Genomic DNA, 19,783 nt, shown 5'->3' with positions numbered 1-19,783 from the left:
TTTGTTTTCTTCCAATTGCAATGACAGCTAGTTCCATTTTGTGATGGAAATGTATATATGTTAAACCCTCCATGTGTACGACTGACCAGTTCCTATTATTTTATATTATTACAAATTATGTACTCCACAACTAATTCTGTGGTAAAATATATCGAAATTGTGTTACAGCGTTGTGGCCCATTGATTCCAATCTAAACAGAAATTTTAAATTGGAACTTATACCACCTCCATATATATATACACAAAAATGTGTTATTTTGCCGTACGGTGCAAATTTTCGATTACAATGTCGGTGAAAATAGTAACTTTATGTTATGTACAATATGGAAAACAAAAACATATTGGAGCTAACATTCTATATAGGTAAATACCCCTTTATAAACGGAAATTGGATGTGCTGAATGGGAAAGCAGTCGGTATACATATATTTGTATATTAAAGGCTAATAAACAAACACATTTCTTTGGCTTACATACATGAATCGAAATGAATATGAACAAAGTGCAAAATAGGAAGAAGAAGAAGAAAAAAATAAAAACAAAACAACAACCAGCAAAATGTTATACGTTTTCATTTTCCAACCAATAAAAGGTGTAATTTGCCATCAAAAAATCCAACTTTTACTGTTTATCTGATAAGCTTAAATCCAATTTAAAATTGTTTGACCTCATTTCGAATGGAAGTAAGTTTTAAAGAATCGCTAAATATATATACACCAGTCGCTTTATACTCGATGAGTATTAACTCAATACGTACGATACAATAGAATTTTTGTGATATTATAGTGGCACTCAGAAATGTTTTATCGATAAGTTTGACTAGAAAATATGAAGTGATAGATATGGATGGATACTTTATAATAATACCTAGAGATGAATTATATTTAATGAACTTTCTTCTTGAGTTTTCTCAATATTATTTACGATAAAATTTAAATGCTGCGTTTACAATTTTTATTTTTAAATTTATTTAACTTGAGTTAAAACAATCACTAAATCAGTCTTGGTAATTTAAGAATTTATTCATTTGGTTTTGCTATCAGTTATTTGAGTTTATATATTTGTTGTTTATACGTCGGTTGCAAATTCAACACTATATTAACTGTACAACTTGACTCAGTATATACACTAGGAAGCACAATTCACTCAGCCTTTACACTAGAAAGTGCAGACACTGTCTGTATATTTTCAATTGAAACCAACATGAAATGGAAAACAGTGCGGCTGTTGAAAACTGTTGAAAACTGTTGATTAATTTATTTTCATGTCTTTCTGTGGCGATAATTTTAATAATTCCCTTTTTTATGTTAATTGAATTTACACTTTTCTTTAGTTTTTTTTTTAAATTTATTTAATTGAAATGTCCAAAATAGAACATTAGAAAAAAGTGGAAAAATCTCAATTAAAATTTCATCCAACAATTTCCTCTCTATTTAATTTTAATTTTTAATTTTAATTCTGCCTTTTCGAAAATCACACCGCTATTTGAACTTTTTATTTTATTTTTAACGTCACAGACACATTTCCCAAGCGCCCTTTGCAAATAAAAACCATTTCATTTCAACATCGCTAACGATACTGAACAACGTTTTCGGATTGTTATGAAGCAGATCCATGGCATTTTATCATTTTGAAGGTATTAAGGGGAGAGCAACAAATATATAACATTGCACCAGAGCTCACACACAATTTTCAATTATATATTTTCGGTGGATAAAACGAAAGAGAGATCGAAATGAAAAATGAGAAGAGGAGACGTCTAGCAAATTCAAAAGGAAAAGTGAATGCAATTCGGGAAGAGAGTAAAATGTTTTAGATGTTTTTTTTTTGTAAAAGAGAAAGAAAATTGGAAATTGAATGTATGGTGAAAATATAGGGATTTTATCATGTTCCGAGTAAACTATAGTCGTTAGGTGTGTGTATAGTATGTATAGATATATTATAAATGCACGTCAGTGCGTATATATGTCGTCTCTGTTACGACATTGTTAATATACGAAAAGTTTGCATTATTGTATCAACATTTACGAGGAAAATTTGATGATGGAAATTTATTTTTTATTTTTCATGGCATCGACAATAGATTGAAAATTTGAAAATAATAATCAAAATTCGCTAGAGAGTGGCACATTTATGGAGAAGAATATTAAATTGCAGTTCGACGTTGTTTTTTTTTTCTCGACTATTCTTGTTCAAAGAAGCCTTTTCAATTTTATTGTTGAGAGAATATGTGCCAACATTCGATAAAAAATAATCAGTATTTATGTGATCCAAAATGACTAATTGTTCCGTAAAATTTTCAGCTTTACTCATAAGAGATAGTAGTTGCTGCAAAATACGGCAAGCAGAATGACAATGCTTGCTGTGTAAAAATATAATACCTCAATAGAAACCACTTATTAGCTGACCCCGATCTTTAAAATCTGAAAATCAGTTATCTGTTATCTGTAACAACGACAAAATAAGTGACGAAATCTGGCTCGCGTTGTCTTTTATAGGAAAATGTATATTGAAACTAATGAAATAATAGAAATTATTATTAACAGCTCATTAAAACTCAAAAGCCAAACCACTTTAAGTAAACAACTGGGCAGTTTGCAATATTTCAAACAAAAGAAGTAACAGATTTATACTTTTAACGCAAGATAATTTTCTCAACTTAACATCACGAAGTTATATTTCTTAATATTTTAGAAACAGGTTATATGTGGCACAGTGCCACTTTGACAATTGAATTGGTTATTCCAATTTTAAGTTAATTTGTACATTTTTACTATTCTTTATTGTGTTCGACAATTTATTTTAAAATATCGCGAATTCGCCTCCGGCTCATGCTGGAAATCTCTCATCCGCTAAAAAAAAGCCTTTTAGCATGCGTTAGGAAAATAACTAAATATGATGGTGCCGTACGAAGTCTAAAGCGTTTTTCCACACAAGAAAATACTTCTCTTCTACCAAAAGAACATAGTTTAGTTTGTCTTTTCAAACTTGTTTTATGATGTATTATGTGCTCTGGGATGATAAATAATCCATTGGAATCTCACAAAATGTTTTTGTGTAAGATGTGAACGTTTTGAGGTGTCGAAGTTTACAGACTTTCAAGAAATATAATTTTAAACTTTAAATTGCATTGCTTGGTACTAGATTGTATTTCTCACAAACTTTCCATTGAATCCGTATCCGTGAGAAGTACCCGAAGAATTAGATTATATTGTAACCCGTAGCCATAATCGTAATTGTATTTTAAAAGATTCGAGTGTCAAAATGATAGAACACATTGCAGAAGGATAGAATTGGACGGACGAGGGGAGTGTCAGGGGCTAAACGACATTCATGCAACATTAAAATTGCTTCGCCCTTCATTTTTCATGAATTTTTTTTAGAAGAACGACTGGTTCTGAGAATTTTAACAACGTGGACAATATGGATGGAGTGTCAAAAATGTAGCATACTTCAATTTTTATACTACCTCACAATATCAACGGAATTAGGAATTTCCAGGGACGATCGTTGGACCTCGTCTTTGCCAGCGATCCTGACGACACGTCGGTCCAATTGTCGGATTTTCCGTTCGTTAATGTGGATGTCTATCACCCGCCTTTAGACATTGAATTCTCGGTGGATTTTGATGATGTCGCTATCAATGAGTCTGAAGAATGTGAGCATAACTTTAGGAGAGCAGATTTCGTTGGTCTAAATGCGTACCTGGAGTCAATAAACTGGAATGCAGAGTTTCATGCTTTAACGGACGTTGATTCGATGGTGGATCGCTTCTACGAGTTGCTGTCGGCTGGATTTGAGCGTTATGTTCCCATCAGGAAGAAACTTTCTAATGCCCACCCACCTTGGTACAGTAAAAACCTGTTGAATCTGAAGAATAGACGAAATAGAGCTCACAAGAAGTTTAAGGATAAAAGTGACACGGCGAGTTACGTGAAGTTTTGTGCTCTGCGTAACAAATTCGACGTTTCTCAGTCCAGAGCGTATCGGACTTACTTGGACAAGACACAAGAAAATTTGGTCACGAATCCGACGAGTTTTTGGAAATACGTCAACTCAATGAAGAAGACGACTGGTTATCCCAGTTTCATGCGTCGAGGCAACAGGCGAACAACGACTGCTGAAGGCAAATGTGATTTATTCGCAGAGTTTTTCCGTGACGTTTTCGTTAATGAACAAACGCCTGTCAACCAAACGTTCGGTTTGGGAAAATGTGTCGACATTGGATCACTGTCCGTGAGCGAAGAGCAGCTTCTCGCTGCGCTGGAAGGAATTGACACGTCGAAAGGAGATGGTCCAGACAACGTTTCGCCGTTGCTCCTTAAAAATTGTTCTGCTTCTTTGTGTTCTCCTTTGCTCTGGATTTTCAATCTGTCTCTCACAAGTAGTTTTCCGAGTCGTTGGAAAGATTCGTATGTCGTTCCCATATTCAAGAGTGGATCTAGATCGGATGTGGAGTGCTACCGTGGTGTAGCGATATTGCCGACGTTTGGTAAGCTCCTCGAGTCTCTAGTGTGCGACCTGCTGTCGGACAAGTTTAGAAGTGTTATATCGGTTAAGCAGCACGGGTTTATGAAAGGACGTTCTACCTCTACGAACTTAGTTGATTTTGTGAGTGAAGTGATACAGTCGGTAGAACGTGGTCGCCAAGTCGATGTGGTGTATACTGACATGCGTAAAGCTTTCGACAGGGTACATCACGGTTCATTGTTGCGTAAGCTAGGAGAGCTCGGCGTGCATTCGATGATGTTAGGCTGGTTGCAAACGTATCTTGAAGGCCGTACCCAGCATGTCAGGGTAATGGGGTGCAGGTCTCAGTCATTTCCAGTCACGTCTGGCGTTCCCCAAGGCAGCCATCTCGGCCCGCTGCTGTTTCTAATCTTTTTCAATGATGTTGTGAAAGTGATGAGGCACTCCAAGTGTGCGCTGTATGCTGATGATTTGAAGGTGTACCGCGAGGTGAAGTCGTTTGGAGATGCATTAAAGTTACAGCACGATCTTGCCGCAGTCAGTCAGTGGTGTGCGGACAATTTTCTTTGCTTGAATGTGGGGAAATGTGCGACGATATCCTTTTTCCGGATTCGGAATCCGGTTCGTTTGGCTATGTCGTCGATGGAACGGTTCTGAAGAGAGTGACTGAGGTGCGTGATCTCGGAGTCGTGTTCACCGAGAACGTTTCGTTCAATAGACATATGGAGGTTGTTGTGGCGAAAGCATATTCGATGCTCGGTTTCGTGAAGAGAGTGTGTCGCGACTTTAGTAACGTTGAGGCGCTCAAAAGCCTGTACTTTGCATACGTGAGGTCCCATCTTGAGTACGCTTCAGTAGTGTGGTCGCCTTATTACCAGAACCACGTAGATGCCATTGAGTCCATTCAGAAAGATTTTTTAATTTACGCTCTTAGGCGTTCTGTGAGGAGAGGCCCCGACTATCGTCTCCCGTCTTATGTGAGCAGGTGCGAGTCCGTTCGCTTGGAAAGTTTGTCCCGCAGGCGGTTCAATCTGGCGGCCATGTTTGTTTACGACGTTTTGACCGGTCGCGTTGACTGTCCCGCGTTGCAAGGGAAGTTTAGGGTTAACGTGCCGGCTAGAGATCTCAGAGGTACCAGCTATTTGGTGTTAGCCAGACATCGTTCCAACTATGGTCTGTTTGAACCGGTGAACAATTTGTCGAGGATTTTCAATTTGTTTTCGCATCACTGTGCAGTCGCGACCACTCGAGGAGTGTTCCGTACGTTAGTGAGATCGACGAGATTGACCGATGAAGAGATGAAAAAGCACGGTTTTTTGGTGTCAGCTGGCTGATCTGCGTGTTCGTTAATTTTGATGTGCTGTTTCTAGTTGTATAATCGATAACTTGTTTCTCTCTTCTTTCATGTCCGATCAAAACGACACATTGGAACCATTTTTGTATCGTACATCGTATCGCTGTCATGGTTGGTTCATTGGTTCAGCCTGTGACGATTGTTTTTCGCTGCTCGAAATGGCTCACACAACGAAGGGTGAATGGGACTCCGACGGGTCGACTGGGTACTCATCTCACTTTCGGATTCGTTGTCAATGTTTATATTGACGCGCTAGTCAATGTTTAAATGTTATATTAGCCGTGTAATGATGCCATTGTATTGACAAAGCCAGTTAGCAACAGCCGTTGGCTTTTAAGTAAATAAAAATAAAAAATAAAATAAAATATGACACAGCAAAACAGCAAATGTTTATTTCTCGACTATAATCTTCAATTAAATCTTCGACGATTCCCAAGTATACAAGTATTTACAAGTGTTTGTAGATAATTTAAAGTCGTCGTATAAGTCGCCTGACGCTAGTTTGTACGATAGGAAGATAATGAAGACTTTATTGTATACACCATTTTGTCGGATATTGCAGGAGTTTTCTGGAGAAAAACTGTATATAATATGTTCAGCGAACTGAATCAACAATTCTCAAAACAATGCTGGAGATAATACCCCTTGAAATGTTATCGTATCTGGGACTGACATCTAAACTTACAAACAAAACTTGTTGTGTAATAATGTATCCATCTAAGATTTTATTCAAGAAACTGGTCCAACTCACACGAAATTTGTTTGAAATTTTGTTGCGTAAAAATGTTTTTTGGATAGAATTCATTGTTAGAATGCTGTAATAGTAATAATAAAGTTGAAACTTATACAAATGCTACTGTCATTCTGGAGAAAATAAAATTAAAAAAAAAAATCCCACCTCCAATTTCGTATAAACAACAATAAAAAGCGACTGCTGCTGTGCTGCGAGAATATTTTAAAGTCACGAAAGTTCGCAAGACATTTGATATTATATCAAAAAGAAGGAAAAAAAACTCTTCCACTACACACAGACTTTAAAACTGGAATATATATTCCGTAGGAAGAGCGTTAACATATATTCTGCAAACGCAATGAAAATACTCTGCAATAAATTTCGAGTTTGTAGCAAATAAGGGTTGGATAGGTATAGTGTACGTCGTCTCTCGCGATGGATGTATTGTACAAGGAGCATAAATATAACATATTAAAGGAACGCTAAAAATACCTATAAGATTTGTTAGAGCATATAAACGCGCTATGGGATTAAGGAATATTTATGTTTTCTTCAATTATTCTTACGTCTTGCACGTAGATACATTTTAAATGTTATTAAATTAAGAAGTGCGTTGCCAAATAAAGTGAAAATAAAAAATTACGGTCTGATATGTTGAAGGAAGCAAGATACTAATTTCGTTATAAACGAGAGGGCTATACATTAACTTCACGTTTCTGAACGATTTCGACTGGAAAATTTAATACACTTACAACACTAACGCTTTTAGAGAAATCTCTTGCTCAGAAAAACGAAATTGCGTCCTCAAATTGATTTAATATTTTGATTTGCCCGAGTAAATTACAGTACTCGATTAGTCTGGAAATATATTGTGTCATTAGACACGATTAGACTCGAGTATCGTAGCCGGGAATACATTTATTATTTTAAAGATTACTTTTGAGGAATTTTTATCTCGACTGCTAATATTCGCACTTGGCTTGGGTGCAAACAGTCGCAATCTCATTGTAAAATTTTATTTACACCCAAGTACGAATAGTTATTTATGTTATAGAGACGGGGGCGGCATATGATTCTCTAAAAAGTGGAATTTTATTTTTCCTTTCTTTTACAATACAGAGGTAGCAAGTGAAAATTAGACATGCCGCAGCTGATGCATTCACACAAACCAACTCATATTTGTTCTCTTGACTGAAAGTCAGGGTCTTTTAGCAGAAACTACCGAAAAATGTAACTTCGATGAGAAATTCACTATTGACAGAAAATGTATGAAATGTTGTAAAAAACGTTAAGTGAGTCTTTTTTGTTTGTTGAGGAGACGATAACTCGAGTAATTTTTAATCGATTTTGATGAAATTGGTTTTATTCGACGCATAAAAAAGGATCAGGCAAGCAGGAAGAATAATTTATTCAGTAGATGCTCAGGATATATGAATAGCGCTTACAATAATAGTGTAACTATTCGCACCTAGTATCGAATTGCATCTACCTTATCGAGATTACTAAGTATGGGATATTTCTTGACAGTCAATTAATTTATATTTGCCATATCTGATCTGAAGAGCAGTTTGGATGATTTTCTGCTCATCCATCGCTATCTACCTTTTTTCTATTCGATATGAACCGCTTTATGATTTAAAAAACAAGGCATCAGAACAGTCGGAGCGTTTGCTGCGACTTAGCCCCGTACAACCCGTAATCCTATTTCGTCCGCAACCATAATACGTCCGTAGCCCTAATAAGCCCGGAACCCTAATACGTCTACAACCCTCTAATGCGTCTGTTACCAAAATGCAAGTCAAGTTGGGCATTGTCAAATTTACTGAAACTGTTCATTTTTAAAATTGCGCATAGCGCAATTACGAAAGCCCGTACGAAGTACCCTTCAAATAAAACCAACAATTTACGACATTATTTTAGAAACCCAAAATTTTTTGCCAACTTTCCATTGGGTATTCAATTACCTCTCAAATTGAACAAAAACTAGCAAAATCGGTTGAGATTTACTCGATTTATGTGCAAAAAGCACTTAGGGCCGAGTAGCGGCCTTAGTGCAAGGGCACAAATTTGAAACTTTTTTTGCCATCATTCTATTCGGCATTCAATTATCTCTCAAATGAAACAGAAACTAGCAAAATCGGATGAGATTTACTCGATTTATGTGCATAAAACACTTAGGGCCGAGTAGCGGCCTTAGTCCAAGGCCCCAAATTTGAAACTTTTTTCGCCACGTTCTTTTCAGTATTCAATTATCTTCCATAAAAAACAAAATCTAGCAAAATCGGATGAGATTTACTCGATTTATGTGCAAAAAACACTTAGGGCCGAGTAGCGGCCTTAGTCCAAGGGCCCAAATTTGAAACTTTTTTCGCCATCATTCTATTCGGCATTCAATTATCTCTCAAATGAAACAAAAACTAGCAAAATCGGATGAGATTTACTCGATTTATGTGCAAAAAACACTTAGGGCCGAGTAGCGGCCTTAGTCCAAGGGCCCAAATTTGAAACTTTTTTCGCCATCATTATATTCGGCATTCAATTATCTCTCAAATGAAACAAAAACTAGCAAAATCGGATGAGATATACTCGATTTATGTGAATTTGAAACTTTTTTCGTCACGTTCTTTTCGGTATTCAATTACCTTCCATAAAAAACTAAAACTAGCAAAATCGGATGAGATTTACTCGATTTATGTGCAAAAAACACTTAGGGCCAAGTAACGACCTTTGAGCCCTCCCAACAAGCCCACGTTGCATCTTACCCAAAAACAATGTTCAGCAACTTTGTTCTACTCGTCAATACCTTTCATTTGATATATCACAAGCACGTGCGTATTTCGGTAGATATCGCCGAAAGACTGAAAAACACCTATAGGGCCCTAGCTCTGGAGGGGCCGACCCTACCATGCCCATTTTCGAACTTGACCTTACTTTTGTCGATACCAATCGGGGAAAAAAAGAATTTTGAAAAAAGGTTGTGATTTACTCAAGCTAGAGGGGTCACGGACGGACGGACGGACATTTTTTTTTATTGCGGATTCGTCATCAATGAACATAACCAAATGCTTTGACCTTACTGTCTGCTTCCAATTCGACGTGTTACAAACGGCATATTAATCTTATAAGCCCCCAGTACTTCGTACGGGGCTAAAAATATATTTTAAAACTTTTAATGCTCTTACTTAATTTGGAATAAAAAAAAAATCTACTTAATTTGGCTGAATTTATCATATTATAACTGGCCTTTAACTACTACGGAGATTTCTTCAATCTTCAAACAACATTTCAGTTGGAACTACTTTGTTATGATTCGTTAATAGTCAATTCGAGCGAACGTTTCATCTTCAATTGTAATGCAAAGTAATGCTTCATTTGTTTTATTAGAAACGCAAATGAAACATAATTACGGTAGAAATATTATTTGTATAAGAAATATTTGATAACTTAAGAAGCTCTAACAGTCTAAATAAAATGTAAAACTCTTTGTTGGAAAATTGCAAAGACGTTTCAGACATTTGTAAGGATCATATTACATCAAAACGGGCACATATTATACATTACATATACGTTATAGAGCCATTCATAGGTCGTAATTCGTAATGTACTTATGATGTGATGTAAAGTAGAATAACTTAACTTTCTGAATTTATTGAAAATTGTTGAGAGCAACTTTTAAACTATATTACGCGAGCATAATGGGATAACATCAAAATATTATATAACAGACAAAAGTTTTCCAGAAATTTTCCGACAATTATTCGGTATATTTATTTTACGAACAAAAGTTAATCTTTTTATAGTTTCGGCTATACGATGATGAGCGCCCGGGTAGGAAAGTTTACCGGGCATTTTCGTTATGTACAATTTTCTTGGAAGCAATTGGCAGTAAACACATGGTTTCACTTTAATATACAACAATAACGGTACGTAACGGCCGGTTAACGAAGTGTATTACAATCTGTTTATTGCGTTGCAAATAATTAATGGTATGGCAGTTGAAAGTCATAAATCGAAAAGGGTTACTTGGAACACGGCAATGTCTGTTACTGGTGTTGAGGAAGCTTTCTAACATATTCACCTAACATTTACATGGAACGACTGTATTAACGTAGGAATATGGAAATTGTCGTTAATAAAACTGTACCGAAGATATCATATAAAGTTTATATGGTCAATAGTTCAGGGTATAGGTTACACGGAGGAATGGAGGCAATTCATTCGCTGTGATAAACAATTTCGAACCCGTTAGATATCTGTTATAAAATTGGGCTGAGCATCGGTGCACCCGGATATTCCAAAAATTATGTTAAAACTGATGAAGACTTCATTGTGAAGCATGAAAGATTTGGCAGCCAAATACTGCATGATGATGCTCTAAGAACTTTAGGAATCACAGAGGGAGTTTTCATAATTGAATCTACACGTATCACACAATTTATTACGGATTTTATAATTTTCCATACAAAATTGGAATCTGAAAAGAAAAATTTGGTTCACAGGTGGGGACTGAACCCACAATCTTCAACTTGCTGGGCTGATGCTCTATCATTGAGCTACTGGGGACATCATCTTTTCAAATCCAATTTTGAACCGTTCCTTCAACGGAAGAACCACGGAAGAACCACCAATGAACCAAATTTTTCTTTTCAAATTCAATTTCATTTCAATACGGTTTACGATTTCTGATAATTATTGTGCCAGTTCTAGTTACTTTGACAAAGTGTTGTATTGCTTTGACTTGACCAAAATTGTTGAAAAAATTTCTTTTATTCAACGAAGGGCGAACGAAACGTGTTACCGTTTACGATTCGTGACGAAACGTTTTACCGTTTACAATCATAATGCTAGTTACTTTAACTAACCATTAGTCAAAATTGTGTAGATATGTGGAGATTCAATTTTGAAACCTCTCCTCTGCGTAGCATTTCATGGTTAATTGAAATACATTTAAGTGTAACACAATAAAATTCAGTTGTCCAATTTTGCATTAGTTTTTGTATTTAAAACTCACGATTCCAATTAGAATTTGCAGCAAATATAGTGATCATTTTTCAAGTGAATGATTGAATGAGGGGAGGGTTAATTGATTCTCTGAGGGGCGAAAGAAACCTACTCACAAAATAAAAGTTTAGCACCAGGCTTTAGGCTGCATAAGAAAATTGACAATTTGTTAGTCATGTTTAAAAAAAAAAAAATACATTTTTTATTATCGTCCATTACAGTTATTGTGCCGACAGTTAGAAAAGTAGAAGTGTGTTTGAAAATGTAACTGCTGAATGAGTTTGCGAAGTCTTAAGTAATTAAAACGTTGATAATAGATCATTGATTTTTCGGGAACAAAAATTTAGCGAAGGAGTGACACAACCTCATGATGAATGCGAATTTTCCGATACGCACACGGAATTTTGAAAACCGACACATTTTCTGTTTCTGTGTTTTACTTGAGTTTCTGATTTCTACATATAAAAAAACATGCAAAATTCACGAAACAGAAAATGTGTCGGTTTTCAAAATTCCGCGAGTGTAAGTTCTAAAAAGAAAAATATGAATGGATTCGAATGGAAGGAAATTTCAAAAAAAAAAAAATAATAAAGGAAAGGGAAAGGGATTAAAAGTTCAATTTTCCAAAAAATTCTAAAACGGAAAATAACTCGGATGAAAATATTATAAACCAGAACGACATTATCGTTTTATTGAACGATAAAATCGCGTAGGATGATAGTACGCTAGTACAGGACGGTCTTATCATTTAGAACGATAATATTGTTTCTGACGATATTGACTGTGTAGAAATGTTCTACCACCAATGAAAACGAATTAAAAAGCATGACTCCAGCATTTGAGCAAAAATCACAAAAATAGTTCATTTCGTACCTAGGACTAAAAGCGTGTGAGAAGTTTCCAGCCAGAGCCGAAGGCGAGGTCTGGAATCGAATACGCTAAAAATGACTTTTAGTCCATGGTACGAATAATGTTTTTTATATTCGACGAAGGGTCCTAGGGTCCTAAAAAATTAATTTTTGATCATTCATAAATGTAGTTAAAAAATTGTAATTTTCATGTTGTGATATAAGCCAATCTAAATCTAATCCAATAGAGACATCTGGTAAGTGAAAGTTTTTCATTGACTAACATTCTAAACACTCGGTTGTATTTCTCATTTTAATTAGTAGGTTGTAGAGCGTAACTTCTCACTTCTCATTATTTTTCTGTTCTTATTAGTCGTAAATTTTTAGAAGCAATAGCACGTACCCTAATATATACCGGTGAAGTTGGTCGGCCAAGAATCACGGCATGTGAATCAGGTGAATCTGAAAAGGATAAAAAACGCCATCATTAAAACTTGTTGGTAAAAATATTTATTTGTCTGTGAACTAAGGATGTACGTTCCCAAAAGTATTCAAATGTTTTTGCTTAATCGTCTAGTTACAACTGTACGAATTTACTAACCACTTATAGTGATTTGTAAGAAACTGATTGTGCAGATTTTTTTTTTTTAATGTTATAGCGAATACCTTATGTTATAGGCATCGTTTTTTGTGTGTTTGGTTGTTGTAAAGGATATTCTTCGCTTACTGTTCCATGCTTTATATATACTTTTTGCAATTAATTTTAATGAACATAAATTTCTATTTAATATAAAAAATATTCTTCTGTTTGCGTGTGGTAGACTGATTAAATTTTATGCAAAAAAGTACTTGTGGCAAATATACGTAACATTTTTAATTGAACGAAACGAAATACGGTGAATAAGTAGGTTTATAGTATAATTCCATAGCGGAGCTAGCGTTTTCTTTGTAACAAGTACAACACATTTCAAATTAAATGTTCTCTCCATACTTAAAACCCTCAACAAAAATTGTAAATCACTCGGTTTTGTAGCCACTAAAGACCGACATGATTGGAGAACAGCAGTTTCAAACGGAACATTTTACAACGAAAAAGCACTTGATTTTACTAACCTGGACATAACTACGAAAGGGTTGTTCATAAATGACGTATGCATTTAGAAGTGAAGGTCTCTGAACACAGACAAGGAGATGGGCGGAGGAATTTAATTTATTTGGAACAGAACTGAAAGTGAACAGAATCTTGCACAAATACTCATGAGACACAACATGAAGATCTAAAATTATTATCCAAAACTTACATGCTAATAATTATGAAAAGGGAAATATATCTACCATGTACAGCACACATCAAATATGCATCACGAGCACACATAAGGGAAAGTGACTTAAAAGATAAAAAGAAGAAAACAATTACATTGTGAATGGCTATGAACCATAGAGCAAAAATGGCTGGGGAGAAGTCTGACCGAAACAGACGTCTGCTTTTCATAAACAAATTGCAAGCGAAATTTTATGATTTTTCGAGAAAACAGCCAAGGGGAGGAATTCAGAAAATGCAAAAACAAACATCATTTATGAGCTTCAAAACATAGCCCGGGATCACGAATTTATAACAAAAAATACCGGAACGAAAATGCATCGTGAAGATGCCAAAAATTTACTGTGTTTTAGATAGCAAATTATATGACCGTAGATATAGCATTATGTCCATGTTTCTTTGTTATTCATGTAACTAAAAATGCTTGCAACAATTATGCTATGTCGCAATTCGTCGATCAATAATTTCCAGCAAGTTCGTGAAATCATTGTTTTTTATCAGAAAAGGTAAAGTGACAGGAAGAGGTCAGGTCCTGGTCCTTTAATTCATTTAATAGACTCTCTCACCACTGACATTTGAATGCAAGTAACACGTAAAAGCAAAAATATTGAGTGTAAATGGACGCTGTTTTGCACTAACCGTACTTAATTTTGCATCCAAAAGATACAATCAGGATACCCATGAAATTTTAGGATGCACGAAATAAGTACGGTTAGTGCAAAACGCATTATTTAATAATGACAATTTTGTCGTAAAGAATTTATAGAAAAATATTTACATAGACGATACTTTGATCTTTGAGTTGGAAAATGGAAAGTGCTTACCACAAATAAATCGCTAGTCATAAAAGATTTTTCACCCACAGCAAAATTATTATTTTTTTCTTCTTTCAATCCACTTAATCGTAATGAATCAACCTTATAGAAATGTGCTATCGTAACGACAACAATAATGAACGATGAGGTCTGGCTGGTGTTCTGTTTTATAGTTGCGTCAATATGGAAGTTAACACTAGGAGTTACTTTGCACAAATTAAGTGAGACATGTATTTTCACGGCAGTATTTTCGGTGAAAATTCAAATTTACAATTTAAAATTTTCCTGTCGTCAAATTACATTTACTGCCAAAAGATTCAAAATGATTTACATTTACTGCCCAAACAGATTGTTGCCATGAAGTAGTAACAGATTTAATGATTTTGTAGTGATACGCTTGCCGTTTCTAAAAGGTTAAAATACAAAGTTGAGTGCACAGTAAATCGAACTGTGTCCAGTTTTCAGTTGCTAGCCAACCCTTTTTACATTTCTTTGTGAAATTACCAAACGTGTGTACCTATGTGTTTTCTATGCAACAATAATAATCACAGACCTCCCACGCCAAAAATGAGCTCCTTAATTCAGGAATAAGGAGGAAATTTTTTAAAATTTAGGAGAATTCAGGAGGTTTTCATAGTCATAAAATAGGAAGATTCGTGACTGTTATCAAAGAAATGACAGCGAAAATTATTTACAAAATTTTGAAACAAAACTTTTACAAATAAAGACTTTTCGAATGACAAACGATACATTTATGCATTAATATGCTAAAGGGGAATTTATTTGTGTAGTCGTAAAGAAGAAGGTCTAAAACAACAATCTAATTCTTTTTTCAAACGTTCTAGCTTGGCGACAATAAGTCTCATAAGTAAATTGGTTTCATTAGACGACATTTTTAGAAAGTTTACTCATATTCAGTTTGAGTCGTAAAATTTTTATGCCCGTTTCCGAAACCATCATTAGAGTGGTTTTGACAATAGTTTTCTTATGTAGGAATGTAAGGAATAATGAGGAATTTTTGAAAAAGAAGGATGTGAATTAAGAAGGCTCAATTGTGAAAAAATCGAATGACTTGTGTTCACTTTATTCGTAGTTGTCTTCGTCCGAGCGTCATGTATGTACCCACAGCCCATTGATAAAGCGAAACGTGAAAAAAACCAGAATCTGATTTAATCTGCGAATCTTTGTAAAACATGAGATTGATATACGATTCTCTTGGGTAATAGAGTTTTACATATAGTGTTAGATCTAACCGAGGATCTAACACTTATAAGCTGAAGGTCACTTCCCACTCAGAAGAATCAATCATGCTACTCTGTATAACTAGAACACTGTTGTATGGGGTTGCATGCTAAATGTTTTTTCAGATACAAGATCAAATATTTGAATCATAGAGTTACACATTGAAGTCCAGCGGTTGAAATATTTGCATTTAATAATTCTTTCTTCGCCTTGATAGAACTATTCATATCACAATGATTCTCTCTAGGTCTAGCTCCTACAACGACATTGAAAGTGTTCTACTGTTTTTAATCAATAATTGGTACCTGTTTGGCACAAGTGAGTGGATATAAGCGAAGCGAGCGAAAATTTTTCATTTAAAACGGTTGTATTCACTAAAGTTCTAGTTCCAGCCAATAAATGTGCATAAGCTTGAAAAAGTAGGAAAATATGCGAATTTACTAAAAATAAGGAGGATTAAGGAGAAATAATCAGAAATAAGAAGAATAAGGAAAATAAGGAGAAGTGGGAGGTCTGTAATCATAACTGCTCGCATATTTTCTGTTTGTTGACAGATATTTTAACCATTTCACATATTATTTGTACATTTTCCAGAAATTAATTAAAATTATTAACAAAGAGGTGTTCGGTTAGTGTTTAACATTTTAATTAAATGGTGGCAAATACAACGGAAAGTTTACTTAATATCGTTTTCGCCATTGCGACATGAACGCTTATTTTTTTCTTTATTCGAAATCGCCTGATCATTATAATTGCAGTGCCTGTTTTTGGGGAAATGACCATTTGTATGCTATATTAGAAGCAGTTCGATTCGAGACCTTTCTTACATTTCATTAGAATAATAGATATTTCCAATCTAAAATACATTCCAATTGACTATTAAAAATCTAGTACTTCAATGTTGGGAACGTGGTGTATCTAATGAAAAGTTGAAAAAATCTTTAATTTGATTGTCCCAAGTGTAAATTATGAAACATTTGCAGGCATTATGGGAAAATAAAGTTTTGCAGACGAAAAAAGATCGGTTAACAATTGGAGTTGACAAACTAAATAAAATGTCGCTCGGAGATCCTGATGTGCAAAATGTCCTCTTGCCAATCGAAGATGGTGCACATTTGATAGTTAAGAAGAATTGATATTGTCGATAACCCTAACCAATAAATGCAAAATTTTCTTTTTTTAATTTGATGGATCACCAACTATTTTTACATGTTTTTCCATGCGAACTTCTCAAAGTGTGTTTTCGAAGCAAGTTTTAAAATGTTTCAATGGACCGTTCGCCGCACCAGTAATACGGTGCAGTTAGGATTGGAAGATTTGATCTAGCTGTAGAGCCGGATTACCTTGAGCATTGAGCATCAATATTACATTGCAAATATCAATTAGCTTACGGATCATCCCATTCCCGTGAAACCGCTACTAACCTGGTCGTATCGAATTGAAAGAAGCTGTTCGATAAAAGTCGATGTAGCTGCGATATTTTTGGAGATAAAGCGAGCATTTGAAACGATTGACAAAAAATGAGTTTTGGACAAACTGAGTCGTAATTCAGAGGGTCTGAAAATTCTGTCAGTCGGTTCAAAAGTTGTCAAAAGTTGTTGAAAATCTTATTCGGGTCCTATCCACCTGGTTCACTAATGCAAACAAATTTGTGTAAGCAATATTCTGATAACTTGTATTGACGATCCCAGCGGATACGTCTATACTTCTCCTTATCGTGATACGAAATATCGAACCTTTTATAAACCATTCATCCGACGGAGTTGCAACCGGCTTCTGGATCAGACGACGTCCATGAAAATGACGTAGGAAAAAATGTAAGGATATAAACCATTCATCATAAGTGTAAATTCAAACTTTGAGTGGAACAGAGCATGATAGAAATGTTTATTGGAGATGTTTAGTCACATAGAAAATAATGTTTCGATTATAATTAAAATACCGATCATTATTTACTGTAGAAATATAACGATTCTTCACAAATAGAAAAAGCTCACTCGTAATTATGAACTCAAATAAAAGTTCATCGAAAGCATAAAAACGCATCAAAGACTTTTTCCAGCAGTATACGTTTCACATTGCAAAAGTTTTTGTTTCTTTTCCATTTTTCTTGTTCGTGAAGAAGAAAAAAAAAACGAAATTCTTTTATTTGTTCTTCTTAACAACATAAATGAAATTGGAAACTATTTTCAATATTTCTTCGTCTCCTTATTTTTTTATATGTCGAAATGATACTATATTATAGGTACCGGATTTGATGTTTGCTTTTGCAACAGAAATGAGTTCCTTGATATGAAAATCAACAGAAAACTATTTAATGGTTGCCATCTCTATAATTTTTTTTCTACGGCAGGGAATTTCAATTATGAAAATTATACGGACAAAAATAGATCATAGAATGCAATGGGCAACTTGACTTCGAATGTTTACTATAGACGGAGTATGTGCTTGTGGACCAGCTAGTGAATGGGGCTCGACTGGAACTTTGCATAATTGGAAATATTGTAGTCAGGAAGGTATAACCGTATCGTACAAACAGGACACCACAAATTTATGTATATGCTAGGTGATGCTATCATTTTTGACTACTTTGTAAAGCCCTTTTTCTTGGTTAAAAAAAATAGTGGCGCCACCGCCCAGTGTAACAACATATTTAATGCACATTTTGTATATAGCAATATTCAATACAATAGCACTTCTAGCACTCCTAGCATCTTTTTTAAAAATTTAGAAAACTTTTATTGATCAACAAGTAGAAACAATTAATTTGGTAATAGAAGCTTTAGTTGGATGTTCAGCTTAGATGAATAGGTTATAGTGTGGTAGCGATTCATACTTTGAATATTGGTTGATAAGTTGCACAGTTGTTTGGTACATGACTGAACATCAGACAGAGGAAAGTTTTGAAAAGAAACAAAAACTTCAAATGGTTTTTTTAAAAGTACAATGGGGGAAATTAAAGAAGTCACATTTTCAACGAATACAATCCAACTCTCTTTATTTATTCCACACTTGTCTCCGACAGTCTCCGTGATTAGTTAGGATTTTCTGAATTTTTACCTCGATCGTGTAGGTCCTAAATAAGGGGATAAATTTAATACTGATACAAGGCACTTGTTATGTACTAGTTGGAGTTTGTTGATGTAGCATTAATTATGGCATGAGAGTGGGATTTGCATTTGCTTCGTTAAGAAGTCATCGAGGGAAAAACTTCGCGAGCAAACACTGGGGCAGGTGCTATTTCCTATGGGTGACCAATAGAAGGAAATGGTGCTGCAATAGAAGGAATGAGTGCACAAATTGACGCCAATGGAAGTAGGTGGGACAGAGTTTGCTCGCGTAGGTGAACAGAGGGTCGAAAATTCGTTCAATTAAATTTCATCATATTGATGAAGTTTTCCGTTTCTTTACAGGTATTTGGGTCTTGAAAAATAAAAATTCGGTCTGTCGAACTTACTTAGCATAACTGATATCGGGTGACAAGACAAGCCCACATTTACTCAGTTTCACATTATTAAACGTGTAAAGTAATAAAGAAGTGAGAAGAAATGATAATTGTATATTTTCAGTCCATGGACCCATCCATAAATTTTAATTTTTACATTACATTTTGTTATATTTTTTAAACGCGTTGCGTACAGCTGCAAAAGAAGACAAAAGCAAAACTTTCCAAGATAAAGATGAAACTCTAGAAAGTTTTGTGAAAAAGTTTTAAAAAGAAAATCTTTTCATATATTCTGAATTACTAAACAATTATAGAAGGTTCGTTCGGTGAAGTAATATACAGTTAGGTGCAAGAGATCCTACTTCACACAATTCATATTTATGAACCCCAGGTATAACGAAAAAAAAGTTATTGCTCATGTTACCATTAACTACATAAATAAGAATTTTATGCCAAGTAAAAGAGTGTGTTTGTCAATTTAATGTAAAAAGAAGACATCTTTACAATGCAAATATTTTGTGATATAAAAGAATACTTTGATTCGTCTAGTTTTTC

At 34.8% G+C, this 19,783-nt stretch overlaps 1 protein-coding gene across 2 annotated transcripts in view; it reads right to left on the bottom strand.

The window, feature by feature from the left end:
• The window catches only part of LOC119081272, a 131,428-nt gene that overhangs the window by 78,872 nt on the left and 32,773 nt on the right, over window positions 1-19,783 (bottom strand). For both annotated transcript variants that reach the window (XM_037190028.1, XM_037190037.1), the window contains exon 2: window positions 12,809-12,867. The gene's annotated coding sequence lies outside the window, so the exon portion shown is untranslated. The remainder of the gene's footprint in view (window positions 1-12,808; window positions 12,868-19,783) is intronic.

The sequence above is a fragment of the Bradysia coprophila genome, chromosome X, assembly GCF_014529535.1.
Source record: "Bradysia coprophila strain Holo2 chromosome X, BU_Bcop_v1, whole genome shotgun sequence".
Lineage (NCBI taxonomy): Eukaryota > Metazoa > Arthropoda > Insecta > Diptera > Sciaridae > Bradysia > Bradysia coprophila.
This window is presented reverse-complemented; position numbering and strand designations above follow the sequence as displayed.